Below are 19,336 nucleotides of genomic sequence, written 5' to 3' on the forward strand. Positions count from 1 at the left end.
TTGCTCTTTCCATGCCATTGTCAATGCTTTGTGTTTCTGGTATCTGTTTTCCTTTGTTTCCAGAGAAGTTTCTGTAACAAACTCCCTGGTACTGGGAGGAAGGAGACCAGGCTGGAGAAGTAAGAGAAAGGGCAGCCTATGAACATGGCCAGGGTATATGCTGCATTGTAACTTCACCTTTGCTAATTCTATTCCTGAAGTCTCCAGTGGCACAGAGACCCCCGGAATGAGATGAGGAGGGGGCTGCAGGCCAGGGCACAGGAGGGGAGGCGGAGGGCAGTCCCTGTGCCCAAGGGGCAGCCTGGCTCCCTGGCAAATAAAATGGCCTGAGAGAGCCACCCCCAGGGAAGGGGCCCTCAGCCCCCCTGACCCTCCTCCTCCTTCCACACCAGGGCCTCTTTCAGGCTGCACAAGCCCCCTCCCAACACGGCCATTTTGGCCTGGGGCGTGGCGCGCCATCACAGCGGCCATCACAGAGGCCTCCTGATGTCACAGTGGCTTCGCCCCCCCTGCATTGTCCTGGCGCCTATAAAAGCCCCTGCGCCTGGCCCCCCGCTCGCTGATCTCCCAGGCCCTCTGGCGACTACCAACGATGGTTGGCATGAAGAGGACCTGGGCTGACGGCTGCCCACCCCTGAGTGGGACACGGTGGCTCCTGGAACCAGAGAAGAAGTGGAGGCGGAGGAGCGCTGGCCGAGACGGAGCAGCCGCGGCGGATGGTGTGGAGCCCATGGAGGTGGATCCGCCTGCGGAGGAGGAAGAGCCCATGGAGGTGGATCCACCTCCATCCTATCTGACATGGCACAGCGTCATCGTGCCAGGGCTCCCACCAGCGAGACCATACCACCGTCTTCGCAGAACCGCCCGGACTGCTCCATATTCCCGGCCCTGCCTCCGCCTCCGCAAGTAGGGGGGAGAGGCCACCCGGTGACCATCACGCAGGCTTGCCTGCACCGCGGCCTCTCCCCCTCCCCTCATCCCCATCCCCGTCCCCTATCCCCACCTCTCCTGCAGAGGTGTCATCTCTTCTGCACGGAGTCCCAAGCACTGGGCAAGAGTGCACTCGGCTTCCTCTGGGCTGCTGCACCGGGGCGACAGGAGAACCCTTCCCAAGGCCACGCTGGGCATGGGGTGTCTCGGCCTGAGGACAAGAAGGCTGCCCAAGGGGTGACAGAAGACGAAGCCCTGCCCTGCATGGCGGTGCCCAGAGAAGAGCAGCAGATCCCTCAGAACGGTGACGCAGACAGCTGCTCCTCTGAAGAAGCAGAAGTCTTCAGGTCTGCCTGGAAGAAGCGCAGGAGTGCAACGTAAAGGCCCTTCATGGCGCTTGGTTATCAGTTCTTCCCAAGACAAGGCAACAAACTGATAGAATAATCATCAGACAAATAAATACATTGCAACAAGAACAATAATAATAACAACAACCAACAAAACCACTTTCCTCTCTTCTTTGGTGTCATTGGTCCCAGCCAACAGGGCTTCAGGGATTGTCCCGCTCTACTCTGTGCTGGTGTGGCCTCACCTCGAGCACTGTGTGCAGTTCTGGGCACCGCAGCACAAAAAGGGCGTGAAACTGTTGGAAAGTGTCCAGAGGAGGGCTGCAAAGATGGTGAAGGGCTTAGAGGGGAAGACGTAGGAGGAGCGGCTGAGGGCACTGGGCCTGCTCAGCCTGGAAAGAGGAGGCTGAGGGGAGGCTTCATGGCGGCCTACAGCTTCCTCACGAGGGGCAGTGGAGGGGCAGGCGCCGATCTGTTCTCTGTAGTGCTATCCAGTGACAGGACCCGAGGGCATGGGGTCAGGCTGTGACAGGGGAGGGTCAGGCTGGACAGCAGGAAGAGGTTCTTCACTGAGAGGGCTGTCGCGCACTGCAACAGGCTCCCCAGGGACTCAGTCACGGCACAGAGCCTGTCGGAGTTTAAGGAGCGTTGGGACTGTGCTCTTAGTCATAGCTCTGAATTTTGGGGTAGACCTGTGTGGAGCCATGGATTGGACTCTGTGGTCTTTGTGGGTCCCTTCCAAATCAGGGTATTCTATGATTCTGTGACTTCTGAAGCACAACATACTGCCAGTGCTTGTGGAGAAATCATTGCATCCTTTGATACCACCCCATCCTCAGTGCATGCCTGACAGCATCAGGAGAGCCCTTCAGGCTCTCAAGGAGTTGGTCCAGTCCAAGAACATCAGTGTGGATGCAGGAAAGAAGCTGTTGCCAAGGGAAAAAAGTACACTTCTTTACGGGTAACAGAAATAGCTGTTGCTGTGGGTTATGGCAAGCTGACCTGGATGACTTACTCAGCTTCCTGACATCAGGAAGTGATTGCAGGGTTTGTGAATACACTTGCCTGTGGTGGACGGGTTTCTAGGCATGGAGATTGTTGTTCATGGTATTTGCGTGGCAGGAGGACAAAGACATCACAGGTGATGATCAGCAGAAATCACAATGCCAAGATCTGTGTGCACCTAAAAGGTGGGCAATAGAGAATACAGGCAAATTCACCAAACTGAACCAAACCCAGCTGCTGATAGCCCACAGCTCCTTCATCCCCTGCCCTGCATCTCTCCATCTCTCTGCCCCCGTTCTCTTGATGAAACAACTGAGAAGAAGGGAAAAAAAAAAAAAAAAAAAGCTTCCCCCCCAACTGCTATGTTGGATCCAGCTAAGCTTTTCAGCTGGGCTGAAAGGAAACATTTCCTGTGGGTTCTGTTTGTTTATTTCGCTTAGCTGTTTTAAATAGCATTTAGGGAAAGAAAAATATCTTTGGAAGGTATTTGCTTTGTTTGGAAGATATTTCAGTGGAGCAGTGTTGGCTATGTGTTTAAAAGCGAGAGAGGCAGGTATGACTTGAATGTTACTCTCCAGCTCTGGTGTGCCTTACAGATTGCAGTGTTCACTGTGAATCTGGGAGAATAACACAGTTGATAAAAACAATTGCCACGACTTTCTTCCCATGGCTTTGAAGTTAACTGAAGTTGTGGCACCTCTTTCTGTAATTTTACTAAAAAAGAGAATTTAGTTGTAGAAACGTGGTGTTTTGTCCTGTCCTTGCCTGGCACAAGATGTATAGAAATAACTCTTGAGTTTCCCAGAATCACAGTGCTCTGCACGTGCTGAAAAGGGATAGCAGTTTGGTAAGCGTGGTCACAAAAATGCGAATTGCCATCAAACCTGGGGGTTCTGGACTCAAGCCATGCCAGAGGGGGCACTATCACGTTGCGTGACAAATCCATTAATAACAAGAATTAGTTAGAATAACTTTGTATTTGGTCTCGTTTCCTTCTTGGCACTGGTCAATGAAGGTGAAAGCAGAAAGGGCTGCTTACAAAATGCCTCATGGATTTAAGCTGGGTCTCTGTAAGATTTTTCCTGTACTGCTTCAAAGGTTAGTCTTTTTGATTTTGCAGCATTTGGGGGCTGTCAAGAGCACTATCGTGGTCTCATTCACACTCTTGTTACGCTCTGGGACCTCCCAGAATGCTGCTGGAGCTCTTCTGTTGCCTTTGGTGTTAGAGCAGGGGCCAGGACAGAGCTGGCTGCCCAGGCTGGCTGATGCTGTGCATCCCTTGCATGGCACGTGCTGGGAACCATCCCTACACGGGCAAGAAAGCACAATGAGTACCGCGCCATAGGTTAGAAATGGGAGAAAGACTGAAAGAAATCGGCTTTCAGTGTGACAGTCTGCGTTACAGAAGGGTTTTTAGGAAGTCGCCTCCTGCTTTTTAGATGGCTTATTTGTTTAATTTTAGCAATTTGAATTAAACTTTTTCGCTTCACCTCACTTAGCTTCCGTGTGCATAGAGGCCTAAGCAATTGATATGACTTTTGCTGTTGCAGCTGTTATTTTCTCAGGCGTGTTTCTGATTACTGTTGTCTCTGTTGCAGTAGTTTGTTCTGCTGCAAAAAGGGAGCAATGCGCTCCTATTCTGTGTGTATTTTATTAATTTATCCTCACATGCATTGCTTAAAAAAAAAAAAAGCAAAGAGGAAACAAAAGCAGGGCTTGGGGTCCCCACTTCCAGACATTTCTCTCCAAGCAATGAGTTTCTCATCTGTTTCTTAACATGTATTAAAAGCAGAAAAGCAATATACTACTTGGGATTTACTCTGGAAGTAGCTGATTTTTAGATTTTAAAGTAATCTCATTGAGCAGCTGAAGAAAGTATGATGCTTGTGATACCGTATCTCTGCCATTTCTGTGCTTGGCTTTTGGCGTAAAGCCTCGCTTGCCTGAGGCGTAATATCCCAGCAAGACATCCACACTGCCGTGCCTTCAAAACGTAGAGCCGTTTGTTAACAATATGGGATTGTTTCTCCAAAGTCACTGTAACCCTAATTGTCCCCCCCAACCCCTTCTGTCTGTAGGAGTAAAGGAACATTTTAGATTTGCTTTGTGTGACCGTATTGTGATGTACCCACCTTCTTGTAGACTCCTCCTGAAGCCTAACCGAGTAGCAGAGGATGGATATGTTCCCTGCAGCCTGCTTGTGGTGGTAGTGGGGGGGCTGATTGGCGTGTCTTCTGCCTGTCTGGTGGTATTAGTATTCATATCAAAGGAAGCTGTTTGGTTCCCTTTCTCCTGGGCAACCGCAGGAGTCGATCCCTGCTCCCTGATGTGAATGGCAACAAAGGCAGGGGAACCATTCGTTGATTCAGAGCAAAAGAGCCCAAGCGGGTGCTTTGATTTCATAGAAACCCTGCCCTGGGAGGGCTCTGCAAGGTTAGTCTGAATGCCTTCCTCGTAATTGTGACTCCCAAAGCGTTTTGGCAATAAAGCAGTGTGAAAGACAAGCAGGCAGGCCTCACGGATAATTTTACATTAATAACGATGACTTAGAAATGCCACTGTCAGACAAGTGATTCCTCTGTGAGAGTCAGACCATCATTAAAATATCTAACGCCAGAGAGGGTCTACACTGGTGGTAAATGGGTTATTGACTTTCAGCTCCTGTTTTGACTAAAACTATATACACAGCCTAAGGACTCCAGTGGATCCCAGTGCCTAAGGTGGTAATGTATTCTGTAAATCAATAATATATTAGTAATAAAAATGACCAAAGCATACATCCATTAAGGATTCATAATAAAAATTTGTTTAGGTTATATACTGCGTGTATTGATTGCTGCTATTTAAAGATAAAGTATGTCTTTCAAGCAGAGTGCTTATATGCATAGCTGCCTACATTTTAAATCCATTTATTTTTAATATGAAGATGAACTTAAATAACATGAGGAAATATGTATGAATAGAAGTCAGTATTTTAAATTGCAAAGCATTATAGGGATGCAAGTGTGCTGAGAAGCCACAAATAGATGTCTGACATTGCTGAGACCTAAATATTGAGCCGTAGCAACATAATAAGCAATGTACGTGGCACTCGCTGGCTGCAACTCCAGGCTTCCTGGTAGCTTAAGTTTCTCTTTTCTTTGCACCTTAACATTGAGTTGCTCACCTTTCTGTGTCGAGGTATAGGAGATAATGTAGTATAAGGTAACATATGCCCTGCTTGGCCTGAATGGCACAGCAGGTTTGTGGAACAGAGCTGTCAGCAGAGTGGAGACCCTGCATCTGTGCAGTGCTGCTGGCTTTCTGTACCTTTCCATGCCTGACACGAGTGGCTGCACAGTCAAAGAGGACTTAAGGAACCACACCGATACACGGGATATCTGCATCAACGTGACTGGGATGTTGGGTTTGCTAAAAAATGCCTTCAACCCGTCCCAGTAACATCATACCAGGCCCATAACTGCCTCTGCTGTTGATTTGGTGTTGTGCTGTGCCCATACTGGAAGGCTGAAGGTAAAAATAAATAAATAAATGAATAGGCAAACAAAAAGGGAAAAAACAAACAAACAAAAAAAAAAACAAACACAGACAAACCTACTGCAAATGTCAGTGTAACATCTATGCTTTCATCTGCCCTACCTGTCCATGTGGCTGACTGGGCCAGGTCCAGTGCACCTTCAGCAACGAAGAGGCACCTCTGGTAACAAATGGTTGAGAAAGCAATTCAAGTGCCGTAGCTGCAGTCTTTATGTTTCCCTGCAACAAATAAAAACTGTTTTAGATTACACAGATTATGGTTCATTATGAAAACAAAGCAAGCCTCTGACTGAAATCCCATCTGTTGGTTTGCATTAAACAATTCCCTTCCTCCTCCCTGGCATCTTTTATTCCTAGGAATTCAAGGAAGCTGTCCTGGAACATTTTTGTCCATTCACAACCACTAGATAAAGGCAAGATACAAACCTTTTTTGCATGGATGAGCGCAGCAGGTATCTGCATAAAAGCTGACTGAGACATTTTTATTTTTTATTTTTACTGAGATAATAAATTCGGCAAGTTCCTTGCTGCCAAACGTCCCTCTCTCTTCCTGTTTTCTTTCTCCTAAATCTTCATAGATCTTTAAAATACAAAGAGACTACTATGATCAACAAGCCAGACTGTGCACAATAGAGATCTCACCCCGTGATTTGTGAATCAGGCTCCCATATCTCCAGTTTGAGCTGTAACATATCTTCCAGAAAAATACCCAGGCATAGCTTAGGGACTTCAGCTGATAAGGAATACATCACATACCTAAGTAAACTGTTCCATGGTAAATTACTCACACTGTTAAAATATGTACCTTAATTCTAGCCTGAATTTATCTACCTTCAGCTTCCAACCATTGCATCGTGCTTGCCTTTTGCTGCTAAAGAGCTTGCTGTCCTTAGAAATAGCTTCCCCCTGTAGAAACCTCCAGGCTGCAGTGTTTTTTTTTGAACTAGTTAAACAGACTTAAGCACCTTTGGTGTCTCACTGTAAATCTGGTTTTCCAGACTCTAGTTCATTTATTTTTTAAAATTTATCTTAAGCTCTTTTGCAAAACCTCCTTCAAAGTTTCTGACAATCTTTTTTGAAGTACAGAAACCACAATGTACATGTTCCCCTAATGGACTCATTAATATCATATGCAGGGCAATTTTGTCTTCCCACTTCTCCTTGTATTCACCTCCTAATAGTCACAAAGATCATGTTTGCCCTTTGAGCCACTGTGTAGTGTTCAAATGCTTATCAATCATGCAAACAGTTTTGTTTCAGAGTGCTTGCTAGGCTGTGGTCTCACATAATGAGCACTTCTTGTATTCCTCCTTGGGCTTGCATTTGTCTGTGTTAAAGCATGGTCTGCTCGAACAGCGTACAGATCAATCTGCAAAACTGACAAGGTCCATATCATTACTTAACATTTTATCGGGTTTTGCACTGACTGCAGATTTGGCAAGCCTGGAGTTTATTTTCTTTCAGATCATCAAGAAGTGTGTTGAATGATATGGACTGATGAGGTTCTTGCTGAACTTCCAGAAATGCATCAAGTTGGGGTGACAATTCCATGTTTACATTATTTTTGAGAAGCAAGAGCTAATGCATTTTTTCCTGTGTGCAGTGGGAGTTATGTTCTGTTCTCATAACCTTGATTTCTTTAAGAGTTGCCAGTAGCAATGTGCCAGTGTCCCCGATCGAGTTAAAAAGCAGCACAGGCTTCCTAAGAGGGTGTCTTTTCTCTTTTTTTTCTACAAGCTCTTATATCTAAGCTATCTAATTCTGCAGAATGAAAAATGTCGGGCTGTAGCACTTGCTGTTATATCTCTCCTAATATCGGATGGTGATAAAGAGGTGCTTTTGTTCTCTGAATTATGAGTACATCTGCTTGCTTCTTTCCAAATACAGGTTGGAGTGAGTTGGGGGATATGTGCAGAGGGTTTATTTAATGCTTGATACCTGGCTGTGTTTGTCCTATACACCTCACTATTTTAAAAATACTGCTGCTACTTAAAAGTTTTACGAGCATAATTTTTCTTAATCTGATGGTAGGCAGGTTTTCTGTGTTGTTGTTGTTTTGGTTTTTAATACTTGGAGCTCTCATAACTGCAAGCTTTGTTTCCAAACTGCAATTTGTACTTGTTAACTACATTGCTGCCTTTGTCTTCTTTTTCAAGCGAGGGTAAACTTTTTAACAAAAGTTTCTCTTTCTCATGATTGTAGAGTGGGGAATTTGTCACCTGGAATCGGACTTCTCAATTTACTGTTTGCATTGAAATGCTTAAATTTTTATTTCTATGCAGTTTGGTGTGAAATATTTTCATCTACAGGATGCTGTTCTGGGTAAACCCCCCAAGCAGGTATCTTACCAGGGAGGGCTGTGGTCTTAACTTTGCTTTCCAAGTTAAATTAGTTTGTGATTATTTGGCCATCGGCACCTTTTTGTGTTGGTTTGTCTTTGTTCAACAGACATAAACCATAGGAACAGGATCCTGTATGAAACTACCCTCAGACAGTCTTGCTATAAAATTTCCTTAATTTTTTATGCTCAAAAGTAGGCAACAATATATTACTAGTTTTGCCAGTTGTGTCTGAGACTTCGAGCATATACTCCTCAGGTAATAATGCCATGAAAAAATTTCAGAGGGAGATTTAGGAGCTGCTCTTCCTCGTTCCTTACCTGAGTCTGGGGGTAATGGCAACCCTCCACCAGAGCAACATCCGTGTGGTAGCACCTTCACCCAAAAGTCCTCATGGCAAATGTTCCAGTCCTTTGATAACTATTTTTTTTATTTTTTATTTTTTTTAAGAAAAAATGGGTTCTACACCAGCCTTCCTCTGTGACCTTTGGTATTTTTAGGTAGTTCCCTACATCCCCTGCCAAACAGATTTGTTAACCCTACCTCTGCAGAGTGTTGCCACGGTAAATCCTGTGGGGGTGTTTCTAAGGTGCTTTACTAAGGAATAATAGGAGGCATGGAAGAATAAAAACTAAAAAAAGCCTGATTTCATTTATAAAGGTTTTCCCTTGTACTCCAGCAGTGCCCTTGGAGGGCAGTGGTAGCAGAACAATTTCCTCAGATACGAATTGCAAGCACAAGATGGTGGAAATATGCAACAATTTTATTCTGAGAAAAGGCAGAAAATTCTAGATGTGAGGTATGTATAACTCCAGGATAACGATGCCTGAAACACCTACAGAAAGAGATGGGTGTTAAAAGTACAGGAAAACGTGCTTGAAACGGATCCTTTGTTAGAAAGCTCACAGAAATGTGCCATAACATGCTTACATTAGAAAGTTAACTAATAACTTTTAACTAACTTTGCCCTTCCAGTTCTGCTGCAGGCTGCCTCTGAGTTGCATCCCCGCTGCCTGTGATTCCTCTGCTGTCCTAGCAGGTTTGAAAAAGCCCAGCTTTTTCTGACACTGTATCTGTAGGGGAACAGCCCCATTTTTAGGACTGGAATCTTCCATCAGGTGTTATGTTGAAAACTTTTCTTCGCCCTTATCTCTATCTGGTTTTGTTGGGCAGTTAGATTTGTGTTTGTCTGTCTGTTTGTTTGATGACAGATCACAAAAGATTTAATTTCATCTACTTAGAGAGAGAGCTCTTGCAGGAGGAGAATCTGAAACAGGATGAGTGAATGTGTTGAGAAATAAAGCCTCCCATCCATCATAGCTGGTTGCAGTGTGTTTTTCCTGAAGCAAGTTAGATTTTCTTCAACCATATTTTCATGAAACTGGTGAGCATCGTGCCCTCAAGTACATCTGTATCTGTTTGTCACCCATGCCACATGGCTATCCTTTTCTGTGCTACCATCATTCCCAACTCGAATGTGCATATATTTCCTCTTCTGTTATTTTAGTTTAAACGTCCTTTGTGGCACAGACCCTCTCTGGGTTCAGTTGTGCACACAGGTGCCTTGGCCTGTGGCAGAGCCCTATGTTTTCCCCCAGGACGAGCCATAAATCATGGTATCCAGAGCTCTAGAGACTTTCATAAACCGGGGTTTCATAAACCCTACAGGTTTCATCTGGTGCCACGTTGCTTTCATTGAGCACAATGTCCTTGTGACTTTATTCATGCTTGGTTTTGCTTCCACCTTGGCGTGCCCCAGCCACCTTGGTTTGCCAGTGGCAGTCACGGTGGTACCGCAGGACAAGCATCCCTTCCCCGGTGTGAACCCTATGAGCCCTCAGCTCTTTTGCAGACCTCTTCACCTGGCTCTTTTGGGAACAATTAATCTGTTCAGAGCATCTGGGGAGTCTGCAGGTAAGCGTTACTTCAGATTTTTTTCTCTGCCTCACCTTGACATGGCCAGTATCGTGTGTGTTTTACACCCATGAACATACGCAGTATTTCCAGATCAATGTCTGCACAGGATGCATTAGGGGGAAAATACTTAATCCCAGTGTTTTCTGCGAGCAGGTGGGTGCAATAAGAAACCTGGACACTTAGGATTTTTGGTTTTGCTTCCTAGCAAGCGAACCATTTTGTAGAAGTAATTTAATTCATTAGTCTTAATGTTTTGTTATTTTCCATTGAGGAGGAGAGTTATCTGCAGGAAAAAAAAAATGTATTCCCTGAAAATCTGTTTTTATTTGGAATATATTTCCACCTGGAGCACGTGTGTGCATTTCAGTTCATTCCTAGAATTAATTCTCCTGTTGTTCTTTATTTTTAAGCTTGGTGGAAGTAGATAAAGTTGGCCAACGTTCAGATGAAAGCGTACGCTTCTGCAAAGCTTTTTTTAGATGTTAGTATATTTGGAGTGAAATCCTTGATCTTTCAGAGTCAGAGGGGAGTTACATTAAAGGCTTCATTGAGAGTCAGGATTTGGAGGGTCACAAAGAATGGCTTAACAAAGCCTACTTGTTAGTTCTTGCTAAAGCATCAGCAAAAAGGATGTTGGACCTCATGCCTCTACTTCTGAGGTGGAGCTAATAGATGCCATGCTTTGCAAATCCCTATCCAGCAGCTGGGGATGGGTTGCCTTTGTAATGCGGCCAACAGGTTGAGGGGAGATGATTCTCCCCCTCTGCTCTGCTCTTGTGAGACCCCACCTGGAGTGCTGCTCTGGGGCCCCCAGCCCTAGGAGGACACAGATGCACTAGGACACGTCCAGAGGAGGGCCACGAGGATGCTCCGAGGGCTGGAGCACCTCTCCTGCGAAGACAGGCTGAGGGAGTTGGGGTTGTTCAGCCCCATGTTACACACATCATGCATTTATAGAAGTGTGTGTGTGTACGTATGCACATATATTATGTATATATAACATTTATGATGGATTACAATTCTGAGAGGCAAGATCTTCAAGCAGTCTGACTTCTTTATAAAACTTTCGCAGAGTTACAGCTAGTGGAAAGAGCAAATTCTCTGTTGCTATTTATGGCAGAGACTCAAAGAGGCTGTGATGTCTAAAGCACCAAGAAAAATCACAGTTATTTATTTAATGGTCTACCGTTTAGCCATATTACTTCCTGAAAAATGGCTAGGCTTCAAGTTCTGGGTAACTTCTTGTAAAATTAACTCTACGGGAGTCACTCTTGGCATTCAGTGATGTGACGGAATTGGTTTAAATGTTAAATGTTTGGCACCCAAAATTTGTATACAGGTCTTTGAATGATAGCCTGAGAAATTCTTCCCTTTTGCCTGCTTTCCTTTCTCTCTGGACATTTCTTCAGATTTCACGCAGTTCTCCTTTCTGGGCAATGCAAACTTAAAAATAGATTTACTGCTTTGCTAAACAAGTCCATAAACATCACCGAGTAATCCTCACCATGCTGTTCATCATTTCTTTAATAATGCAGATATTTCTACAAGAGCTTTAATGGTCCCCTTCAGAGGCTATTCAGGGAACTGTAAATCAAAATTAAACTTTAACTTTGAGGAGGTGTTACTTGGTAGGAATACATTATTTGCTGTCACAGTATTTCAGCTAAACCCCAAATACATCTAACCTGATTTGTATCTACCTTAAAAAGGATTTCTGAACCTGATGACTTCTGGATTGGGTCCTGATTTTTTTGCTTGTTTGTTTGCTTGCTTGCTTGTTTATTTGTTTTTGTTAATTTGTGTGTTTTTGTTTTCCCTCACAGTGGGATAGAAATCAGGTCTAGTCTCCTTGGTCTCCTTATCTTTATCCCTGTCCTGCTTCCTGTAGCTCAGTGCTGCTACCTCCCAGTTCATGATGGTGCAGGTGACGGGGAACAGCATGTCCTCAGCTCCTGGGCAATATCCGGCTGGGGACACCATTAATCCTTCTATGTGTATGATTTAGTATGCATTGAAGCCCATTCAGATGACACCTAAAAAACAAACAAACAACTCTACTGGTTAACAGTGAAATTTTTCCAGATTGACATTATTTTAGCATCTGTAAGAATTTAATCTGGTGTTTTAGGTGGAAGTGGTAATAAAGTGTAAATAAAGTGGTAATAAATTATCAGAAGAACTTCTGATTTAATACAAAATCTGAAAAGGATAAACAGATCCTTTTTCCTTACAGGGGCTAAACCCTTGGTACTCATTTACCTGAGTGCCTCCATGAGCATACCTGCTATGGTGGTTGATAAAAGTTTTTATCTGAGATTAAAAAATTAACCTTACTAATGGCTATAATAAAAAGCTACAGTGGAGTAATTTAAAATGAGGTGAATTTTGTTATTACTCAAATTCCACTCGCTTCACCACATTAATTTGTACTGAATTAAATTTGAGACTTCAAGGTTGTTTGGCAATGTCAAAGTCAAAGCTTCCCTGCTTTTTGAAGACAGCTAAGCATCTATTGTAACAGCAGTAACTTGGGGTTGGGTAGGTGGCATGTTTTTCCTTACCCAGGGCTCTGGTGTGGTGTGTGGTATGTGGATTTGTTATAAAACAAACAAGCAAAAAGAAAGAATGGTCTCTGTTGCACAGAACTTAACATTTCCTTTATTAAGAGCCCCAGCATCTGAATTTTGAGGACGAGGATTTCAGGATTTGAAACCCTGATATTTAAGCGATGTCTGTGTTAGGCTGGAGGGTAACTTTAGCATGAGAGCTATTTATGGGTCTTCTGTTCTGCAGTGCAGGACTTCAACCCCAGGTTCTTACCCTATCTTTACAGTTTTCCTACGCTTGAAAGTTAATTTCCTCACAGGAAGACTGTGAATTTAAAGAGCAGTTGTATCCGAGTATCTTCTTGTCCGTGTCTTTCATTACAAATGAGATGATTCACTGCAAGGGAAATATCCTTGGGAATAGATTTTTCCCATGATGTGGCCTAAATATTAATATTCTTGCTTTGGACTGTCCCCTTGGAGACAGGATGTCTTTTGTCTGTTGTTCTCAGCTTGGTGTTTGTGCTTTAACTAAATTCGGTTAAGTAACATTTAACTCAGGCTGGGACTGGACTTCTGACCTCTAATTTGAAGGTAGGTCATCACGTTATTTTATAAGAGCACATTAAATTCGGCCTCCCACCCTTCCTTTTGGAATGCTTTGGTTCTTTTCCATGATCTTAACCAACTTTTTGTGAGCTGAAACAGCTCTGCGCCCAAGGAGAAACCTCTATTTTCTTTTTATTCCTGCTGTTTTCGTTCCTTGGTAGACTACTGAGTTAACCTGCCTCATGAAGGGCTCCAGTGAGCACCAGGATGGGCACGGGACCAGCAGCTGAAGCACGTGGGCTGGAGGCCTGAATAGGGCTTCAACACCGGTGGCCTGGTAACGTGGCTCATCCCGGTGCTCTTCTTGGCCTGGCCAAGCTTTTCGTGGTGCTCCTGTCTGCATCCTGGCCTGTGCTGACATGGAAGCTGTGCTCTCTGTGTGTCTGTTTGGCAGCTCCTACAGAAACCCCATCCCATGTTGTGCTGCATCCTTCTCCTGTGTCCCCTCTTCATTGTGAGAGAGTGTGAGCGTGCTGCCAAACACCCCCTGTAATTTCACTCAGATCACCTGGGAGCAAATCTCTAGCAAGCGTCCATTGAATGTTACACTGGAAGTAGATTAAGCAATTTATGGAACCATTTTTGACCTCAAATTCCACATAAAATGCACAGGGAAGGACTTGTTTGTTTGTTTTTTTTTTTTTTGACTTGTATTTGGTTGTCTTTTCTGGATTGTTGCACAGGATTGCATTTATTTTCTTTTTTTTTTTTTTTGCATACTCCGTTCCAGAGGATGATCCTGCAGTTAGTGAGGTCTGCTCACAGCTGGCTGTTTGCTGGGTGAGGGTGGGCTCTGCTTAGGGTAAAGATGCACAAAGGAAAGTCGCAAATTGTTCTGGATATCTTCTAGGAAATAATAAAGCCCAGGATAGCCCGGGGTATTCAATTTGTATGAGGAAACACAGGCTGAAGCCACATTCTTCACCTTCTGGGGTTTCTTCCTTTCTGGGGCAGGTTTTGGAGTGCTTAATGGTGAGGATAGTTTTCTCATTTTCATAAACAAGACAGCAATCAGCTGAGGTCCGGAGGGGTGAGCCAGGAGTGGAGTCCAGCCCTGCCTGGCTCCAGCCCTGCGCTGTCGGAGGCTCCAGCCATTTGGCCACGCCGGCTGCCTTCAGCCTTCCTTTCCTCCCTGGAGAACCTGGCTATGGATGCTGGAAGCATCCCCTGCAAGGGCTCGGCACCAGCCACTGTCTGTAGGCTCCACCTTTAACCCCTCTGCGGGCTGAGAGCAGAAGGAAAGCTCCTCTACCCCATCCCACCAGAAAAGACTCAGGCTTCCTGGCTATTTAATCTGTCATCAGCATACGCAGAGAAAGCAGGGGAGAGACGAGAGCATTTCCCTGTTTGTATTCCGATCACAAGTTTCCCGAGAACTTTTAACCAGCCGGTATTTTTAATCTTGTCAGAACTAAACTAATATTTGTGAGCGTGGAAAGGCTGGGGGGACGGGCGCAGTGCAAATGGGAGAAATGTTTGTTGTCGCTATCTTTAACTTGAGTTTTTGTTTGCTGCCAATATTGTTCGTCAGATCAGAGGCCAGATGTAATTTGGATTAAGGGAGAGAAGAAACACTGAGCTCTGTTTGCATGCTGCAAATGAATGCGGTAACGCTGCTTTGTTTCTTAACAGGAAAAGTGGGACCCTGGTGTAGAAAAGCACTTGGGCATGTGCTTTTCTTTGGGGAGCGACAGTCATATAAGGCCTTGTAACCCAAATGGGATTACAGCCTGTACCCATACCAGAGTAGGCTGCAGAATAAGAGGGTGGCTTTATATAAATATATATATATAACTTTTTATTTTTTTTCTCCTGCAGAATCAAAATGAATGGCGGGAATATTAAGTACTGTGAAATTACAAACACAGAAGCGTTTCTCCAAACTAGCAGGAAACCTTTTCCCCCAGCGTGGTGTGTTTGCCTTTGGGAACAGTAAGTCAGGTGTTTAGCTGGGCAGACCAAATCCTGTGTAGAGCTTGTGAAAATAATTATCTCTACATTTCCAGCTTTTTGTTTCGCCGTGCTTAAATATGCACTTAAATTTCACTCCGAAAAATCTGAGCCAGAACATCATTTCTCTGGGAAAATTGCATATAATACCTAATTAAAAACATCATCCCACACTTTTCTTTTAAAAGTACATCTACTACCGTCATGCCTCTAAATGTAACAGAGCTCAACAAGTCTCTAGCAGCCAAGAAGAGACGTAATTTAAAGGCTATTTCAGCATTTGATTAAGCACACAGTGATAACTACAAGCCCATGCCCTGCAGGCATGACAAGAGGCAATTATGTTCTGAGGTCAAAAGCAAGGGGGAGAAAAAGCGCAAGATTTTGATGACTTACTTAATTTTCCAGCTCCTGAAATTAGCAGAGACAAAGAAGTTCTAAATCGCTGAGATAAAATCCTGTCACTGACTGTGACTGTTTCTCCCTCTCACTTTGCCCTGCGTAAGCTCAGGAACATGGGTTGCCACCAAACGGCCGCAGTTAGAAGACTCAAACTGGCACACGATTAAATGTTAAAAAAGAAAAAAAAGTGTTTTTCAATTTTTTTTAGGTTCAGCTGTCTGTACTAGATTGATGTCTGCACATAGGATCCTGGAAAAAGGCACCTGTTTTCCAACGTAGTGAGCAGCCGTCAGCTCTTCTTGACTCCCAGCCAACAATTAGGTCACTTATTTAGGAGATTAAATAAGGAGCTCAGTGAGAGACTGCAAAGATAGGGAGCTGCTCAAAGGAGAGAGAATGGATTAATGAATTAATACAGTCGTGCTGTGTATTTCACAGATGGGCTTTGATGTATCTTATTTCATAGCAAGAAGCACACACAAATAATAATAAAAAAATCTTTGCTCCTCACTGGCAAACCAGTAAAAATGATAAAGTAAGATTATCACATAGGGACACAATGTCAACAAATGTGCTTGCAAAGGAGATAAACAACCAACCTCAAATCTCTCTTTGGCGTATTTATTGCAGATATCAGGGTAGAAGAAGGCCACGTGGAGCAACTCATTTGACAGAGAATGGCAGGATAGAAAACATGCACCATTGATTTTTCCTATTTCATTGTATTACGGTGTTTCGTTATCCTTAATTCCTGATCCAAACAAAGCTCGTCCAAGGTGTCACATTTATCTTCTGCCACATATCCAGGACATAACTGTTGACTGTGTGATACCACAGTAAGGTATCTATAAGCGAGAGCTGTCCTTCTGATAGCAAGTGGTTGAGTGACTGTGTGAGAAACAAAAAGGTGAATTTCAGTATATAGCAAGCCGCATCTGGAAATGTTTGCATCCATCCAGGTATTCTTTGATGGGAAGTAGAATATGAGATGTTTTCCCATCCACATTCCCATTAACATTTATGCAGTTTTAGTAGATAGATGCCATAAAGTCTCACATGCATATAGAACATATAAGAAATGTGCTCTCACATCTGGTACAGAACTGTATGCAATAGCTTTTATTAAACCTCTGTATTTTCATTTTAACTGTAAAATCCTCCACTAGAAGCCGTAAGTACTGCATCATCCTTGTTGATAGACTTGCTGTGAGATTAGGACACTGTCTTTGCCCTCAGATAAACTTCTATTTTAATGAAACCATATTGCTGGTAGCAGCTCCTGATGTCCTATTTCTAATAAAACATGAGAGTTAAGATTAACTGCGTATGTACAGGATTGCTCTTTGACAAATACACCAGGTTTGTGTAAGTGAATTCCCAGTCAATTAATTTCTATGATTTTGGAGCAGGGTTTTCCTCAGCCATCATATGTTTAATGCCTGCCTTCCTTGACAATATAGCATAGTTACTGCAAAAGAGGCATAGGAATTAATGGCAAAAATGCACTTTCTGAAGCATGGTGACCAGAGGTTTGAGTTTTGTTTTGTTTTCTTGTAGTAGGAACTGCAAAAATAAATTAGTTTTAGCAGCTGTCTTTGTGGTTATGGTGGTCCACAGACACATCCACAGCCCAATGGAGCAAGTGGCCAGAGAGGAGCCTGCTCTGTTTTCAACCCTTTGCTTTTGCATAATACAGAACTGGTCATTAACCTCCTAGAGAAAAGTATCCAAATTCCCCAAGAAACTGGCCAAAACTTAGTCCCAAACAGCTAATGTTAGCTGTATACCTCATCCTGCCATTTTCTTGGCACTTCATAGAGTCCTCTAAGCACACGGCAGTAGGAGAGAGTACTCTTGGCCTCAGCCTTCTGCCAAAATCTGCTCGAAACCACCTGCCTCCCATACCTCCAACCTGCTCAGGCTTAGTACAGACCTAGCAGAGAGCGATCTCACCTCAGCTCCTTCCTGAACCTGAAAGTTTCTGGTCAGCAGTGGGCCTGTGATCGCGAAAGGTAATGCAGGCAACTAGAAACTCTTCCATTTTGCCATCAAGTCAAGCGTTGGGCTTTTTTCTTTGCTCAGATCTTGTCTATGCCTCCACGTCCTGTTCCTCCTCCACTCACCTTGTAGTTGGTTAGTAATATCAAGCCAAAGATGAGAACGAGGAATTACATCTTAGAGGTTTGTGCTTTTTCTCCTGGCTTTCCCCTTTCTGAAACACGAGGATTTGGTTTCGCTATGGGCTTATTGCATTAAACAGATGTATGGTGCAATAAGAGACCAGGGCAAAACCGTTACTCTAATCTCGGGAAAGAAGCACATCCTCCATGATCCAAACCCCGAAGCTATGGTAATTGGAGAAGCTATTATCGAAGAATGAAATGCATGTCTGTCTCAGGAGTTTGGCAATTAGTCCGCAGCCCTACCACATCACTAGTATCTGCTTTTAGAGTAATCCCCGCAAAGGCACAGAAATGGAAAGGTTCATCCGTCCGATAATGCAGATCTCAATGAGACAATTGACAGTAATGGGATGTTGCACAGGAGTTAATGTAATGTGCTGGATCGCTGCCTGCCAGACAGACAGACAGAGGCAGCCTTCATCCAGCTAAGGGGTATGCAAACAGCAGTGCACTCTTTTTCCATAAGGAAGCATGGAGTGTGTGCACCAGATTGAAGTTTTATGGGAGAAGACGTTGATGCAATGGCACATTGTCCCTACAACTGGAAACCTTTGTGGTATTGGGGTTTTCATCCTTGTAGAGTAAGGAAAAGTAGATGCTGGCTTTTGTTTCGGCTCGTGGCCAGTATGTTTGGCTGGGAAACAAGTAGTTGGTTCCCAGCTTCACCATGGGATTCCTGAGAGATCTTCTGGAAGACACATAACGCTTCTGTGGCTCAAATGAGAGTGACAACACGTAGCTAGTTCACGTGGGTGTGAGGGCATCGATGCATTCACGTTGTTCAGGCTGCTGTAGATCTTTGGATCAAAGGGACTGTGGAGATGAGAAGTATTGCTGCTTCTTGTCTTTCAAGTTTGTGTACTAACACTTTGGGCTTTGTTTTCAAGGCATCTCAAAGCACATTTCTTTGTTCATTGCCAACACGGAGCCAACTTTTTTTTTTTTTTTTTTTTTTTTAAATAAGATTTGTGATGTCAGTTTAAATGAGCTTCCCGAGCATGTGGCAGTATCGAGTGCACGTATATCAGAAAATACCACTGCGGGTACCAGACGTCGGGGTGGTTACCAGAACCTGCAGGCCAGCCCCTGGCACGCTGCAGGCGGTGCTGAAAACCCTCTGGCACCTGTGTGTGTTCTGAGGACCTGGAAAAGGACTGGGAGCAATGCGGATGTTAGGGCAGCTGTAGTCATGCTGAGCAGGTGGGATCCCGGTGCTTGCGTTGCTCATGGACAGACCATTTCCCCCAGCTGATCAGGCACAACCCAGGGCTGTAATTTTATATATCAAAGCCTTTCACCTAGCAAGCCGAAGTAATAACAACGCTGGAGTTGCTGTTTACCTCTTTCAATATGGTGTTTCTAAAGCTCTTTACAAAAGGGATCGTTTGTGTTTTTTGTGATGAGAAAAGCAAGCAGCTGAGTGGGGAAGTGATTTCTCCAGGTGGCCAGCAGGCTGGGGATCAGACCTCGCTTCTGCAGGCCATATCACGAGGGTACCAAAGCTATCCAGAGCACATCTCGGTACAGCATACAGACAAAAAAAATGCTGCTAAATGTCATTCTGCTTTTAA

The 19,336-nt window shown here is 44.2% G+C and overlaps 1 protein-coding gene across 5 annotated transcripts in view; it reads left to right on the forward strand.

The window, feature by feature from the left end:
• Nucleotides 1–19,336, forward strand: part of ADGRL3 (adhesion G protein-coupled receptor L3) — a 509,447-nt gene that overhangs the window by 223,207 nt on the left and 266,904 nt on the right. The gene's annotated exons all lie outside the window — the stretch shown is intronic.

The sequence above is a fragment of the Aythya marila genome, assembly GCF_965140915.1.
Source record: "Aythya marila genome assembly, chromosome: 4".
NCBI classification, from domain to species: Eukaryota; Metazoa; Chordata; class Aves; order Anseriformes; family Anatidae; genus Aythya; species Aythya marila.